We start from the raw sequence: 17,736 nt of genomic DNA on the forward strand, positions 1-17,736 counted from the left end.
CATGGATAAGTAAGAAGGATTTTTTTCCAAAAAAAAGATATACGTGTAGTCTGAGACCAGCATGAGCAAATGGCAAAATCCCATCTCTACAAAAAAATACAAAAATTAGCCAGGCATGGTGGTGCATGCCTATAGTGCTAGCTACTCAGGAGGCTGAGATGGGAGGGTGACTTGAGCCCAGGAGGCAGAGTTTGCAGTGAGCCAAGATTGTGCCACTGCACTCTAGGCTGGGCAACAGAGCCAGACCTTATCTCAAATCAATTAATTAATTAAAATTTAAATATATATGTGTATGTGTGTGTGTGTGTGTGTGTTTTATGATATGTGTGGAAATTAGTAGGTTGGTGAGAATGATAAAAGGCTGCACATTTACAGAGAGCCAAAAGACAGAGAGCCTAGGAATAAAAGGGGACTGAGCTGGTTTCACCTTCAAGACCAGCAATCATTTCAGACAACAGTCTGCTCTTTCAGCTGACAATATGGGAAATGGAGTGGCACAAATAAATACGCTCCTTAACTGTCCAAATATCTGTAAGATAATTAAAGTGTCCTTCACCCTTTTTAATGGGAGCCCACTGCTTCACTCTATGTAAATGAAGTTAGGATCCTTTCAAACAATACAAATAAGAGAAGGAGATCATATATATATTATAATATTATATCATACATATATTACATAGAATGTTCTTTTCTGATTATAAAGTAATTCATGAGAAAAATATTAATAAAATATTTTAAATTAATGATCATTTTAGAAAAAATGGAGCATACAAAAAAGATTTAAAAGAAAATAAAATATTTATATTAATTATTAATACAATTAACCATTTTTTAAAATATTTTAGATTTAAAATTTTTTAATTTTAAAATTTTTAATTTAAAAAATTTTAAATTTTAAAAAGTTTTTATTTTTAAAATTATTTAAATGTATGATTTGAATTTATGTTGTAATTCTACTACCCAAGAAATATGCTGATAATATTTTGATGTATTTCTTCCTAGTAATTTTTCTTTAATGCTATGCTATCTTTGCCTGGTACAAGAAAATACTCCCATTTCATGCTTTCAGCACTGCTAGACAGTAAATGAATTAAAAACACTAAAATAAAAGAGAAACAAACAATAATTACACCCAACTGAACTGTGGGAAGCTGTACCAGCCTCTACAACTAAGTACTCGAAGAAAGAAAACAGTTGTGAGAAAACAGCACAGGGCTGTGGAAAGAACACACAGAAGACTCGGTCCTAGTACTGTCTTACTGTTACCTCACTCCATGACCTTGGGAAAAACATTTTCGTTTTCTAGGATTCATTTTCTTTACCTCTAAAATAGAAGACAGCAGCTCAGCAGATGCACAAACATTATAAGGTATTTTACCCTTTGCTGAAGACTAAGGATGATGGGCAAGAAGCTTCTCATCTAATAGAATAGTTTTGCAATTTAGAAATGAAAATGTAGGCAAAATTTTATGATATCCCTGAAATAGACACTGAAGTTTAGAAGAAGATAATTTTCAAATTCTTGGCCTAGTGAAGTGGACAAAATGCTACCAAAGTTCCTCAGACTCTGAAATTATGTACTTTATTGTCACCAAAAGTCAAATGCCCAGACCAGTGTTGATCATTCTCATGCTGAGAGTAATTAGTGAATTTGTTCAGGGTCTGGGAGGACCCCACTTCCAAAGCAAATGGAAACCAGAGATGGTTGTTCTGTCAATCCAATTGTCACTTTATAGTCCCTAAGTACCAAAGGCTAAGCTTTGGCAAAGTTGGGCAGTAAAAATCTACCCTTACTCCAAATTTTTCTCCTTCTGATCTTCTCTCCCCAGTCAGTTCCACTTGAATCCAGAAGGTCAGCAACTTTGAACTTTCTCTTCCATCTGTGAAAACCTATTGGAAAATGGTAGATATTTACAGCTTAGTAAATATCTAAGTGTTTCTCCCAAGGATATTTATGTTAAAGTTTTGTATCTAATTATCTAATAAAAGTTTTTTCTCCCCATTGATGGAATTGTTTTCCATTTATATAAAATTATTTTTTAATTATTTGTATAAATTTAAGGGGTACAAGTGAAGTTTTGCTAACATGGATATACTACCTCCTGGTAAGGTCTGGACTTCTAGTGGAACCCTCACTGCAATAATGTTACAATGTACCCATTAAGTAATTTCTCATCCTTCTTCCCCTCCCCTCCCACCCTTCTGAGTCTCCATTGTCTATTCCACACTCTTAAGTTCACGTGTACACACACTACTTAGCTCCCACTTATATATGAGAATTTTATGTGTCATGATGAGTAGGTGAGGAAGATATATTTAGGGGGTAAGACAGAGGACTTTCTTCAGTTCCCTAAATTCATACAAGATATTGGGAGCCTTTGTTCAAGAGTATTTTCAAATTCTGGAACAATGAGGATTGTGTCTTTAATATGGGCCTTTCCCCAAACACCACTAATAAGGACCTCTTCCTCACTCTACTTGGAGCTACATTTGAACATAGTTTTCAACAAGTTACAAAAACACTACCCCCAATTACTCCAAGCCCTGAATGAAATCTAACACCAAAGAATCCTTTTAAGGAATGGATGCTGGGATTGTTTGCTCTCTCTTCTCTCTTCTTTTCTTTTCTTTTGTTTTTTCCTTCGACAGGGTCTTGCTCTGATGCCCAGGCTAGAGTGCAGAGCACAGTGGCATGTTATCAGCTCTCTGCAACCTCTCCCTCGTGAGCTCAAGCGATCATGCCTGAGTAGTTAGAACCACAGACATATGCCACCATGCCAAGCTAATTTTTATATTTTTTGTAGTGATGGAGTTTCACCATGTTGCCCAGGCTGGTCTCAAACTCCTGGACTCAAGTGATCCGCCTGCCCTGGCCTCCCAAAGTGCTGGGATTACAGGTATTACCATGTCCGGCCTTGCTTTGTTTCTGGTTTATAGTGAGGCTGAAAAAATTTAAGGAAGGTATCTCGATTTAAATGAACTACTAATTGAATGAGTAATTCAATCATTTACAGATAAATGATTCTTCTACATCAATGCTGTCCAACAGAACTTCTGTGATGATAGAAATGTCCTATAACCGCGCTGTCCAGTGGGTAACCACTAGCCCCATGTGGCACTAGAAATATGGCACTTGAAAGTCGGAAACTGAATTTTTAATTTTTATTAGCTTTAATTAATTTAAATCTAAACAGCTATATGTGAGTAATGGACATCATATTAGATAACACAGTTCTAGATGATTCTGTGTAGAGGCTGGTTGGGTGCCAAATATACTATTCTGACCCTGACAAGGGAACCTCATCCAAGTAGAGTGACTCATCTTTTTAATATCAGGTCTATTATATTATATTAGTTATCAAGACCAAGGCTATTGCTGTTAACAGATGAGAAAATCTATGGAATTGCTGTGGAAACTCTATTGGAGAAACACAGGTTTCCATGTCAACCCCTGTCCAGGATACCTCTACAAAATACCCTATAAGCAAAAACTCCTGAAACCACAATTTTTTCTGACTAATGGAATTAGGAGACTGTGACTATTGTCCATTGTTCTTAAGCAAGGCATTTGGGGCCCTTCCAAGAAGTAGTCTGAATGTCTGTTATAAGGAAAGAAAATGATACAGTGTCTAAAGGTCCTTGATTGAAAAATTTGTTTTTTGATAAATATATTTTTATCTAAAGGCTCTGTGTCAAAACTCGTTCCTTGGGATTATACTTGCTGGCTTTTCTGATATGTTTCTATTTAAAAAAAAAAAAAAAAAGAAAGAAAGAGAAGAAAAGATGAGGGAAAGCTTCCCATCAGTGATCAGTGTTTCAAATAAAGAAGTTTATGATGAGATGTTACCATTGACCCTTAATTTCTGCCCCGATTGAAACACTAAGGGAGTTCAACCATTGTCCATGCCCCTTTTGGAACGGTTGTGATTTCCAGGGCCTTGGTTAACTATTACTCCTAGCCCAAATCCTGGTGAACTCCACTAGCTGCAGAGGCCACCGTTTGCAAGAGCAGATATGCAGAAGATCCCTGGCCAGCCTCCTCATACCTACCTTCATTGCTATGTGGAGACAATAGAATCATCAAAAGTTATGGGCTGGACATGGTGGTTAACACCTGTAATCCCAGCACTTTGGGAGACCGAGATGGATGGATCACTTGAGTCCAGGAGTTTGAGACCAGCCTGGGCAACACGATGAAACCCCGTCTCTACAAAAAAAAAAAAAAATTAGCCAGACTTCATGGCACGTGCCTGTGGTCCCAGCTACTCAGGAGGCTGAGGTGGGAGGATCACCTGAGCCTGAGAGGTCAAGGCTGCAGTGAGCCAAGATTGCACCCCTGCACTCCAGCCTGGGTGACAGAGTAAGACAATATAGCAAAAAAATTTTTTTTCCATAGATCAGTGGAACACAATAGAGAACCCAGAAATAAGCTCAAATACTTACAGGCAACTGATCTTTGACAAAGCAAACAAAAACATAAAGTGGGGAAAGGACACACACCCTTTTCAACAAATGGTGCTGTGATAATTGGCTACCCACATGTAGGAGAATAAAACTGGATTAACTCAAGATGGATTAAGGACTTAAATCTAGGACCTGAAACTATAAAAATTGTAGACGATAACACTGGAAAAACCCTCTAGACATTGGCTCAGGCAAGGATTTCATGACCAAGAACTCATAAGCAAATGCAATAAAAATGAAGATAAATAGTTGGGACTTAATTAAACTAAAGAGCTTTTGCACGGCAAAAGGAACAGTCAGCAGAGTAAACAGACAATCCACAGAGTGAGAGAAAATCTTCACAATCTATACATCTGACAAAGGACTAATATCCAGAATCTACAATGAACTCACACAGATCAGTAAGAAAAAACAAACAATCCCATCAAAAATTGTGCTAAGGATATGAATAGACAGTTCTCAAAAGAAGATATATAAATGGTGAACAAACATATGAAAAAATGCTCAACATCACTAATGATCAGGGAAATGCAAATCAAAACCACAATGCAATACTACCTCACTCCTGCAAGAATGGCCATAACCAAAAAATCAAAACACAGTAAATGTCGGTGTGGATGCAGTGATCAGGGAACACTTCTACACTGCTGGTGGGAATGTAAACTAGCACATCCCATATGGAAAACAGTGTGGAGATTCCTTACAGAACTAAAAGTAGAACTAACATTTGATCTAGCAATCCCACTACTGGGTATCTACCCGGAGCAAAAGAAGTCATTATTCGAAAAATACACTTGGACACACATGTTTATAGCAACACAATTTGCAGTTGCAAAATCGTGGAGCCAACCCAAATGCCCATGAATCAACGAGTGCATAAAGAAACTGTGATGTAGGCTGGGCACGCTGGCTTGTGCCTGTAATCCTAGCACTTTGGGAGGTCGAGGTGGGTGGATCACCTGAGGTCAGGAGTTTGAGACCAGCCTGGCCAACATGACAAAACCCCGTCTCTACTAAAAGTAGAAAAATGAGCCAGGCATGGTGGCGGGTGCCTGTAATCACAGCTACTCAGGAGGTTGCGGCAGGAGAATCGCTTGAACCCAGGAGGCGGAGTTTGCAGTGAGCTGAGAATCCAGCCTGGGCGACAAGAGCAAGACTCCATCTCAAAAAAAAAAAAAAAAAAAAGAAAAAGAAACTTTTATATATATATGTGTCATATATATGATGGAATACTGCTCGGCCATAAAAAGGAATGAATTAATGGCATTTGCAATGACCTGGATGAGATTGAAGACTATTAGTCTAAGTGAAGTAACTCAAGAATGGAAAACCAAACATTGTATGTTCTCAATGATATGTGAGAGCTAAGCTATGAGAACGCAAAGGCATAAGAATGATACGACGGGCTTTGGGGACTTGAAGGGAAGGGTGGGAGGGGGCAAGGAATAAAAGACTACAAATAGGGTGCAGTGTATACTGCTCGGGTGATGGGTGCACCAAAATCTCACAAATCACCACTAAAGAACTTACTCATGTAACCAAATACCACACGTACCCCAGTAACCTATAGGAAAAAAATTTAAGTTATAAAGGTGTATTTATTTCTATGGTTAAATAAAAATTTCCCCTTGTTATGGAAGACTGAGGTGCCTGGAAAAGAAGCCTGAGACTTGGCTGCCCTGGGGAAGGATCCTAGGAGGCTGGGGTTGAAGAAACTTACATGAACCCACGTCCTTGGCAAGAGTGCTTGGTTTCCTGAATTGTTATGAAAGTTGTTGAGAAACTGAGGACTGTAGTGAAGGGAGAATATTTGTTTTAGACAATAAGAGATGCTGGTATGAACGAAAACAGGTGGTGGCAATCAGTTCTTAGTCGGGAGCCCGGAGAAAGGAATCCACATGTGGATCCTGTCTCAGTTTAATAAGATTCTTTGAAATGTAGCAGAGAAGGCTCCCTGTTGCCTTCAGTAAATGGCTTGCTTGCTTTTTTTCCCACTCAGATCTATACAGTATAAGCTTTTGGACCTTGCTTTCCATACTGTATTAGACCAAAAGTTGCACTTAGAAAATCTCCATCTTATATAATCTCCTTACTTTAAGTGAGAAAACAGAGGTGCAGACTTGCCAAGGGTCAACCTGTTATTGCTAAAATTCCTGTCCCAGAGCTTACTTCATATGACACGAAGTTCCTGTTTCCACAACAGCAGCCAAACCCTATCTGCTCCCTGTTTCCTTCTCCTTTTTGTAATGAAATGATAGAAGTTGGGGACTCTAAATAATTTTCACGGAGTGTGTGTAACCCTCAGAACCTTTATTATGCTTCACTTCAACAAATATTTACTAAGTGACTACAATGTCCAAGCCTTAGCACTACTAAGTTGTTGTTCCTCCAGCAGATAAGGGCCTCAAACGTAGTTGAATCTAAGATTCTCTCTAAAAGATTATTTCATCTCCACCCAAAACAGGAAGGCCTGGGAACTTGTACCAATATATTTCTTTCTTTCTTTCTCTTTCTTTCTTTCTTTCTTTCTTTCTTTCTTTCTTTCTTTCTTTCTTTTTTTTTTTTGTTTGTTTGTTTATTTTGAGATGGAGTCTTGTTCTGTCATGTCACCCAGGCTGGCGTGCAGTGGTGCAGTCTCGGCGCACTGCAACCTCCGCCTCCTGGGCTCAAGAAATTCTCCTGCCTCAGACTCCCAGATAGCTGGAACTACAGGTGCATGCAACCACACGCAGCTAATTTTTGTATTTTTAGTAGAGACAGAGTTTCACCATGTTGGCCAGGCTGGTCTCAAACTCCTGACCTCAGGGGATCTGCCTGCCTCGACCTCCCATAGTTCTAGGATAACAGGCATGAGCCACCATGCCCAGCCAATGTATTTCTTTAACTCAGTACAGCTAGCCCATATTTACTTATCATCCTTTTCTTTCTAGCTGATTACGGGTTTTCTCTTTTCTTTTTTGTCTTCCTAATATCCTTGTCTGTTCTCTCTGTTTAAAGCTTTGCACAAGGTTCTGGGAAAGGATTCAGGAATGCTTAGGGTGTGACCCCACAAGCCAAATCTTGCACAGTTTCAGTATATGGGGATTAAGAAAAGATGAGTGATTCTTGACGTTCTGGTCTGACTTTGGGCTTGGTTCGAGAGTGTCAGGATTCTAGTATAATGCAAAAGAGAATATAACTAAAAGTGGTGCAGATTTGTTAGTCTAAAATCTGGTCCCTGCTTAGAGATACTCTCACTCCTCTCACTGCTATGGGACACACACACCTACACACCACCCCAGCTGATCTTGTCACACACACACACCACCTCAGCTGATCTTGTCTCACACAGACACACCACCCCAGCTCATCTTGTCTCTCACACACACACCCCACCCTAGCTCATCTTCTCTCTCTCTCTCTCTCACACACACACATACCACCCCAGCTCATCTTGTCATACACACCACCCCAGCTGATCTTGTCTCTCTCTCTCTCACACACACACCACCCCAGCTGATCTTGTCTCTCTCTCTCACACACACACCACCCCAGCTGATCTTGTCTCTCTCTCTCTCACACACACACACACCACCCCAGCTGATCTTGTCTCTCTCTCTCACACACAAACCACCCCAGCTGATCTTGTCTCTCTCTCTCTCACACACACACACACCACCCCAGTTGATCTTGTCTCACACACACACACACCACCCCAGCTGATCTTGTCTCACACACACACACACCACCCCAGCTGATCTTGTCTCTCTCTCTCTCACACACACACACCACCCCAGCTAATCTTGTCTCACACACACACACACACACCACCCCAGCTGATCTTGTCTCTCTCTCTCTCACACACACACACACACCCACCCCAGCTGATCTTGTCTCACACACACACACAACCACCACAGCTGATCTTGTCTCACACACGCACACACACCACCACAGCTGATCTTGTCTCACACACACACACACACCACCACAGCTGATCTGTGTCACACACATCCACAAACACACCCACCACCTCAACAGATCTTATCTCACACACACACCACCCCAACTGATCTTGTCCTACACACACACACACACACACACGCACACCACCCTAGCTGACCTTGTCTCACACACGCACACACACACACTCCATCCCAGCTGATCTTTTAAACACACAAACACACCATCTCAGCTGATCTTGTCTCACACACACACCCACAAACACACATACTCACCACCTCAACAGCTCTTGTCTCACACACACACCACCCCAACTGATCTTGTCTTACACGCACATGCACACCACCCTAGCTGATCTTGTCTCTCACACATGCATACACACACTCCATCCCAGCTGATCTTTTAAACACACAAACACACCATCCCAGCTGATCTTGTCTCACACACACACACGCACACACTCACACACACACACACACACCACCCAGCTGATCTTGTCAAGCCAGACTTTCTCTTCAGATCTTGCCCTCCTCCTCCCAAACTTTCTTCCTGAATCTCTCCATCCCCAGTGTCTCCACCCTAATACAAGTCACCCTCATTTCTTTGCCTGGATTCTAGGCGGGTCCCAGTAGCCTTCTGACTGGCCTTTGCCATCGATTCTTTTCTCTGTTTGATCCTTTCTCCATTTTGCACTCAAACTGACCTTTCAAAACTATGTTGCTTCCTGGCGTGTAAGGGTAATGACCCAAATCATGAATGGGGCCTACAAGGCCATGCACAAAGAGGTTTTCACCCACCCGCTTAGCTTTCTCACTCTTCATTGGCCACCCACACTGGTGGTGCTACCCTGAACACTCTTCCCCTGCCCTCGACCCCTAACTCCAGCTTCTGCCCTCACTCTTCCTTTAGCACTCAGTTCAAATGTGACTTCTTCAAAGAAGAATTCCTAATACCCCAGACTGTTAACTGTTCCCCTAGCATCTTCACTTCTTTACACTGACTATTAACAGTTGTAGTTATGTAATTAGTTGCTGTTTAAAGACTGTGTCCCTAGTCAGAATATAAACTTTGTGAACTCAGAAGCTACGGCTGTCTTGTTCACTGCTTTGTCCACAGCATTTATGCCAATGCCCAGCACACAATGGGGTTCATTAAATATTTGATGAACGGATAGCCACATTCATGTTATAGAGATACATATGGCTTCTTCCTTGATACGTGGGTTCTGGAACAGAAAGAACCTGGCCTGTTCCGTATCGTATTGTTATTCTTTTAACTTTGGTTTGGTTTGATTATATTTATCCTCTGTGTTTACATTTTGTTTTGAAAAGGCAAGAAAGAACCCTCAAGTGGAATTGCTGCTGGCAGTTGGTGCCACACCAGTGTTCTCAGAATACACCCTGTCCTTTCCGATTTCCTTCATATGATGTAACCACCAACAGTCTCGGAGTAACAAGTCTTAAATTCTGATTCTCAGTCTGCTGAAGTAAGATCCCTCGTGGCCCCAACCACACTTCACTTTCTCTCTGAAAGCCTGTCTGTTCTTGTCAGAACTTCTCTCTTCTTGCTAAAGCATTTCATTTTCACCTCAACGGTTATATTTTCTAGCTTTTTATTATAGTTGTTTTGATACCCACCTACCCAACCTACTAGACACTGTGCTCTCTGAGGGCAGGTACACCAAACTGATAAAATGTCTGAATCACCTGTGTATTCTCAGTATCTAGCACAATGTTAGGTGTTTATTAAACACAATTAAATTTTTCATTAGTATAGTAGCAGAGTGACTGGGGTAAAGTCCTTTAGTTTTATCATTTCCATTCATCAGTTCCATCATATATTCTCCCTCGCTTCCACCAAGAAGTACAGAGAATAAAGACATCCTATTCTCTCTTCCCTTCCTATGAAAGGTTTCCAAAATTACTGAGAAAGAAGAAAGAACTAGGGAGGCTTATGTAAGTAGAGAACAAAGAGAATAATGCCAATAAATACATACATTGTTTAAAGCCCTGCAGCTCTTCCTCAGATCAGATGATAAGAAGTTGAGAGTGCCAGGGGCATCTGGCAAAGGGCGTCTGCTGAAACTGATGCCTCAAAAGAAAAAAAAAGAAAGAAGAAAAACAATAGTCCATGTGATGATAAATGGAACATTCCTTATTGTTGATTCTTAGAAAGACAGTACCATACATTGTATGCTTTATAGTGGAAATTATTTTTCCTAATGTGTAAACATCTAAAAATAATATATTCAGCCCAGGCGCTGTGGTTCACAGCTGTAATCCTAGCACTTTGGGAAGCCAGTGCAGGAGGATTGCTTGAGGCCAACTGTTCAATACCAGCCTGGGCAACATAGTGAGACCATGTCTCTACAAAAAAAAATTTAAAAATTAGCCAGGCACAGTGGCCCATACCTGTAGTCCTAGCTATTCAGGAGTCTGAGGCAAGGAGAATTGCTTGAGCCCAGGAGGTTGAGAATACAGTGAGCTATGACCATGCGACTGCACTCTACCCTGTCTCAAAAATAAATAAATAAAAATAGCAAATTTACTGAAAGCAAATATATATACCTGGAAATATAGGTTCTAAACCCATTTCTGCCTCTCTCTAGCAGGGTGACCTTGGTCAAGTCAGATTATCATCTATAGGTAGTTGTGCTGCATACGGGGCCTCTTGTTACAGATTTAAAAATAGAAACCCTTCTAAAGCAAATTCCTTTTATTTAAACCAGCCCTCATGGAACCGAATGTTTTCATGGGAAGGATACAGTCAGGCCATGACTGTCAATGAGAAACAAGATTGATGCCATTATTGAAGATATGATATCATATCATATCTAGGGAAACAAATCTTCTTGTCAGTTGTTCATTAATTTCCATTCAGGTGTTTCTCTGTTTTCTTCAGTTCAGCTGGTACTTATTAAAAGCTTGTTACTCAAAAGAAATAACCTAATACGGCAGAATTGTGCATCAGGAAACCCGTGCTTTAAATCTTGACTGTACTACTACAAGCTGTATGATATTAGACACTTTATAATAGTGACAATTGCCAACTACTGAGCGTCTACTCTCTGCTCACTGTGCTAGGCCCTTTACACGTGCTATTTCCTTTAGTTCTCACAAAGCCCATCATGATAAATGCTATTAGCTTCATTATACAGATAACTCAAATGCGACTTGAAAAGGTTAAGTAATTTGCCACAGGTCACATAGCTGGTATAGTAAGTGAGATTCCAAAGTCCTTGCTTTTTTTCCAAAGAGCAAGAGCTTTCCAAAGTGCTTTTTTGCAAAGAGTCCTGGGGGAATTCTTTGCTCAAATTTTTCCAACCATAAATTTAGGGAATTTAGTTACGTGACCTGCAGGAGTGATAGTAAATAAATAACTTTTTTGTTGATTTTTTTGTAATGGATTTTTTTTTTTTTTTTTTTTTGACACATGATCTCACTCTGTCACTCAGGCTGGAGTACAGTGGCATGATCATGGCTATTTTTTGTAGCAACAGAGTTTTGCTATGTTGTCCAGGCTGGTCTCAAACTCCTGGGCTCAAGCCATCTGCCCACCTCGGTTTCCCAAAGTGCTGAGATTATAGGCATGAGTCACCACAGTAGGCCTATAATGGAAAATTTTTATCATACACAAGAATAGAGAGACTAATTCAGTAACCAATCCCACAGCAACAAAGATCATCACCTCATAACCACTCTTATTTCATCTACACCCATTCACTTTTCTCTTTACCTCAACACCCAATGGATTCTTGTGAAGCTGCCCAGCTATATTATTTGATCTGTAAATATTTTAGTATTTATCATGAAAGGGAAAGACTTTTTAAAAACATAATCCTGATCCTTTTGTAGTTCATAAGCGTGATGATTGGGTGTTCACATGCATCCGTGAGATGTGCCACCCTTGAACCTTGTTATGTCATCAGCACATTACCCGTCTGACATGAAAAATAATAATAATACCAATACCATTAGCATACCTTAAACATTAACAAGAATTCCTTAATATCATAAAATGACCAATATTTGTGTTTCTTTCATTTTCTCCTTTAAAAAAAATAGTTTAATATATTTTAATAGCAAACTTACAGGAATAGCACAGAAGACAGACATTAAAAACCTGTACTTGCATGTAGGACAACTCAGAAAAGTACAGTGAATGCACAGAATCGACTGTATTATCAAATGCTACTAACATTATTTAGTTGCCATGAATAAGAAATTTGCTTGTTTTTAAAAAGTCCAAATGCTGGCATTGTCCAGAAAATTTTAACAGGTTTATTTATATTGTTATAAAGTTGAACTGCTGGCCAGGTGCAGTGGCTCATACCTGTAATCCCAGCATTTTGGGAGAGTGAGGCAGGCAGATTGCCTGAGGTCAGTAGTTCGTGACCAGCCTGGCCAACATGGTGAAACTCTGTTTCTACTAAAAAATATGAAAATTAGTCGGGCATGGTGGCGGGTGCCTGTAATCCCAGCTACTTGGGAGGCTGAGGCAGGAGAATCGCTTGAACCCAGGAGGTGGAGGTTGCAGTGAGCCGAGATCGCGCCGTTGCACTCCAGCCTGGGTAACGAGAAACTCCGTCTCAAAAAAAAAAAAAGTTGAACTGCTGAAACTTGTTCACTGAAACATTTTGACTTGCATTAATGCTTTGTGTCCTTGCATTTTTTAAATTTGTTATTGATACACAATAGTGCATATTTTTATTGTACATGTGAAAATTTGATACATTCATATAATCAAACCTGTGTCCCTGCATTTATATTAAAAATTCATACACAAATGAATATGGAGAAATTGCCAGTACCTGATTTCTGTCTTCTGTTTTTCCACTTGTTGTCATTGTATGTAGGTACCATTTGACCTCATGGGGAAAAACAATCTAACATTCACAACTACCAGTGTCAGGAGGAAGAGAGAGAGAGAAGAATGAAATGTTTTCCATCACAGTGAATTTTTTTTTTTTTTTTTTTTTTTTTTTTTTTGAGACAGAGTCTCGCTCTGTCGCCCAGGCTGGAGTGCAGTGGCCAGATCTCAGCTCACTGCAAGCTCCGCCTCCCGGGTTCACGCCATTCTCCTGCCTCAGCCTCCTGAGTAGCTGGGACTACAGGCGCCCGCCACCTCGCCCGGCTACTTTTTTGTATTTTTTAGTAGAGACGGGGTTTCACGGGGTTAGCCAGGATGGTCTCGATCTCCTGACCTCGTGATCCGCCCATCTCGGCCTCCCAAAGTGCTGGGATTACAGGCTTGAGCCACCGCGCCCGGCCTTTTTTTTTTTTTTTTTTTTGAGACGGAGTCTCACTCTGTCGCCCAGGCTGGAGTGCAGTGGCCGGATCTCAGCTCACTGCAAGCTCCGCCTCCTGGGTTTACGCCATTCTCCTAAGCATGTTCTTCACGTACGTTATGTGCTAGCTGGATGTCTTTTGCCATAATTGTTACACATGTGGCATGGAGGACACATAGGTTGTTGTCTTCAAAAAGGCCAGCCAAATAGTCCTCCCTTGCCTCCACAAAGCACCAATGGCTGTGCTCTGGAAGCACAGATCTGTTTTGAAGTCCTGAGAAATTTCTTGCACCAGATGCTGGAAGGGAAGTTAGCAAATCAGGAGTTGATAGACTTCTGATAATATTTAATTTTATAGAGTACCACAGTAGCAGTGCAGCAGTATCTCAGTGACGAAGTTTCTTCAGCACTCCAGTAGAGGTTGAACTCTTGCAGGTGACTTTTGTATCCAGTAACTTCCTGAATGCTTTACCACTGATAGCTTTGTGGGCCATAGTATGGAAATCTTTCTTACCTCCTTCTCTTTCCACTGGAGCTCAGTGAGCTAGAGGCAGCTTGTAATCTCTCTCTCTGTCTGACAATTTGGTCATTAAAGATTTATTTGCAGTTGTTTTGTGTGTGTGTGTATCCCAAGGTAGTATATTCCGCTAGGAGTATACAGTCAAATTACTGGGTTCTAATATCACTGATAATCAAAATATTAAAACAGTTGAAACCAATCAGAATGGACAGACCCCTGCTATGATCTAACCCTTTAGTTATTGGCCCATAAGGATGAGGGGTGGGAAAGGGTGATATCTCAGGGCAGCAGTAGTTCACCAACCTATATGTTGTTTAACAACCCAACATTGTTTCAGTGTTTTGTTTTGTTTTGTTTTGTAACGGTGTCTCTGCTCTGTCACCCAGGCTGGAGTGCAGTGTGAACATGGTTCACTGCAGCCTCAACTTCCTGGGCTCCACCTCAGCCTCCCAGTAGCTGGGACTACAGGCATGCACCACCACGCCTGGCTAATTTTTCGTAGTTCACCCCGTTGCCCAGACTGATCCTGAACTCCTGGCCTCAAGTGATCTTCCTGCCTTGGCCCCCGAAAGTGCTGGGATTATAGGCATGAGTCACCACACCCAGCCTGTTTCAAACACTGGGAATACCATCCTCTGCATACTGACTTGTTACAAACCCTGGTGTCTTTTAAGTTCCTTTCTAGCTCCAACAGGAATGTAAATAGTCACTTAATGGAGATACCCTTTTCCTGCTTCCTTACACTAGTAGTCTTTATATACATAAACACACACACATAAACTTTACAATAACACAAATGATTATTTCCTATAATTCTGGAAGTTCTGGCAAGTAAAATAAACAACAAAATAGAAATATGAGTTACGACTATTAGGAGACGAAATTATTAGTATTTAGAACAAATATAATTAGATACCTAAAACAAAACTAACAAAAAATAAGAATAAGCAAATTATGAGTACAAACTTGTAGGCCAAACAAGTCTAAAAATCTATTGTGGTGGGGCCAGCTACAGTGCTAGCAGACCTGGATCAATTAGTAATTATAAATGAAGTTAAATATAATTAAATATATAATTTAAATGTAATTAATTATATAACTTTCAGCTCTTCTGATTTAATTCCACTAAAATTCTTAAGAATTACTTGCTCTGGCAGGTATCTGTGCGATTGCCTTCACTAATAGCACTCTTTCCTAAGGAGTATATCCTCATCTCCCACCACCATCCACATGGCTACAGCCAGAACTTTTCTGTGTTTACATGATCCTACTTTCCTGGCCACACTTGATAAATCAGGAATAGGTGCACCTGATCTAAGCCAGTACAATAAGAGGCCTTCCTCTGGATTTTTCAAACTGGAATGAAGAAAGAGAGACAGCCACATGGTTCTTAAAGGACACTGACCCAAATAGCTGTTGGTAACCATGTTTTCTGCTTTGGGCAGATTCTGTCAGCAGTGAGAGCAAATGAAGCTGATATGCAGAGAAGGGCCAAGCCAGTTGTCAAAGGGAAATTTGATGGCAGTGGGGTTTCTGAGGTAGAACTATAGTTCTGCTCATCAATTTGTTTGGCTTTATAACCCTTCTTTGGAACCCATAAGCCAATAATTTCTCATTTTTATCAAAGAAATTCAAATTAGGTTTCTATCACTTGCTATCAAAAGAATTACCACTTCATTGACAAAAGGAAATGCATAGAATAAATTTTCTACAAGTAATAGATTTATATTTGAGGCATGTTCATTTTACTGTATACAAATCTTTTCAAGTCCCTCACTACTACCAACTTTTAAAAATTTGGAATGTTCATGGATTTTTGATTATGTGATTAAACAAAAAAACTTGGATGTTCAGGGTCTAGGGTGTGGTAAGAGAGGTGGGAGGTAAGTTCGGAAAGGTAAATTGAGATTACAATATATAGGGCCTTAAATGTCATGTGAAGTTTAGACTTTTTCCTGCAGGTAATGGGGATCCATTTGGCAAATTTTCAAGCAGGGGAAGGATAGGTTTAGATAAATAATTCTGCTGGCAATTTGGAGCCTCAATAAAATGGGGGGAAAATGAAAATAGCTTAATAGGTGCTTGTGCTGGAAACCTAATTACATGAAGAGTATTCCAGGTGTCCAAGGCAGGGTTGATGAGAGAATCACCTAGGAAAGTTACGCTGAAAATTGTTGGGAAATGGAAGGATTCAAGAGACATTTGAAAGGTAGAATTGGTACTACTGAATGACCACTTGGACACAGGGGATGAAAATGAGGAAATATAGGACTATGATTAGATGGGGATGCCATCAACACAGGAAAAGGAGGAACAGATTTGAGAAGACACTATTCTGAGTAACACCACTCACTTTTATGATACTTCTAGCAGGTATGGAGCTAAAATGTATGATGTCCCATTGTAGCACTCACATTATATCTTGGCAGGTTGTTTGTACTTTATTGGATTTGCTGCATAATGTAGGATGCCAAAGTAATCATTACATTCTGGAAGTTAGGAGTCCTACTTGGTCTCTGATGAGGAAGGCATTAACTGTGATTTCTGTCACATGCTGGTATATACTGGTCTGGGAGAAATCTTTGATTTAATGAATAGAATTAAACATAATTATAGCCACCTTAAAATTCTGTATATTGCATATAGAGAATACCATTAACTCATTGTCTACTCTGCCTTCCTCTACTTTCATGATTAAGGGCAGAGGAATTCAAATTTTATAGTGAAATAAAATTGGATAGATATGATAAAGTAATGCGAGGCTCACAATTTCAAAGTAAATATTTCTGTGTTCAAAGCAATTCACCAGAGGGCCACTTTCCCTGTACCTTCCCTGAAGAACTAAAAGCTCTAGTCCACCTGATTTTTAAAGCAAAATTATCAAATGCCAGCAATGTAACTTGTTCTGTGTTAAAAACAAAACTAGACATAGTCCTTATCCTTGAGGACTAGCTCACTATCATTCCAATATTTTTTGGAAAGTGTGAAATTGCGATTTGCAGATGGTGACTTTGCCAAAATTGAAAGCTTAGTAGCTCACATACACTTGTGTGAGTACCTAACAACTTTATAATTCTGACAACACTAATGAGCTACAGGAAACACTGGCCAAATTCTGCTTGATTTGGTTTCCATTCTTTTGCTAAATCCCTTATATCAGCACTGACCAATAAAAATATAAAGCAAGCCACATTTGCGATTTTAAATTTTCTAATAGCCATATTTTTTTAAAGTAAAAAGAAACATGTAAAATACATTTTAATAGACTTTTAAAAAAACTTTATTTTTAGAGCAGTTTTAGGTTCACAGCAAAATTAAGAGGAATGTACAGAGACTTCTCATATACCCCTTGCCCCCACACATGCATAGCCTACCCCATTATCAATATCCCCCACCAGAGTGGTACATGTTTTATAACTGATGAGCCTACATTGGAACACTCAAAGTCCACAGTTTACTTTAGGGTTCACTCTTGGCGTTGTGCATTCTATGAGTCTGGAGAACTTTATGACCTATAGTATCA

General features: G+C 40.0%; 1 protein-coding gene and 1 non-coding gene across 2 annotated transcripts in view; both read left to right on the forward strand.

Moving 5' to 3' along the window:
* The window catches only part of NFE2L2 (NFE2 like bZIP transcription factor 2), a 598,880-nt gene that overhangs the window by 468,820 nt on the left and 112,324 nt on the right, over nt 1-17,736 (forward strand). The window lies entirely within an intron of this gene.
* Nucleotides 12,249-12,352, forward strand: LOC126933291 (small nucleolar RNA U13). Its single transcript, XR_007718529.1, has one exon. It is a non-coding gene; the product is annotated as a small nucleolar RNA U13 (small nucleolar RNA).

The sequence above is a fragment of the Macaca thibetana genome, chromosome 12, assembly GCF_024542745.1.
Source record: "Macaca thibetana thibetana isolate TM-01 chromosome 12, ASM2454274v1, whole genome shotgun sequence".
Taxonomy (NCBI): Eukaryota; Metazoa; Chordata; class Mammalia; order Primates; family Cercopithecidae; genus Macaca; species Macaca thibetana.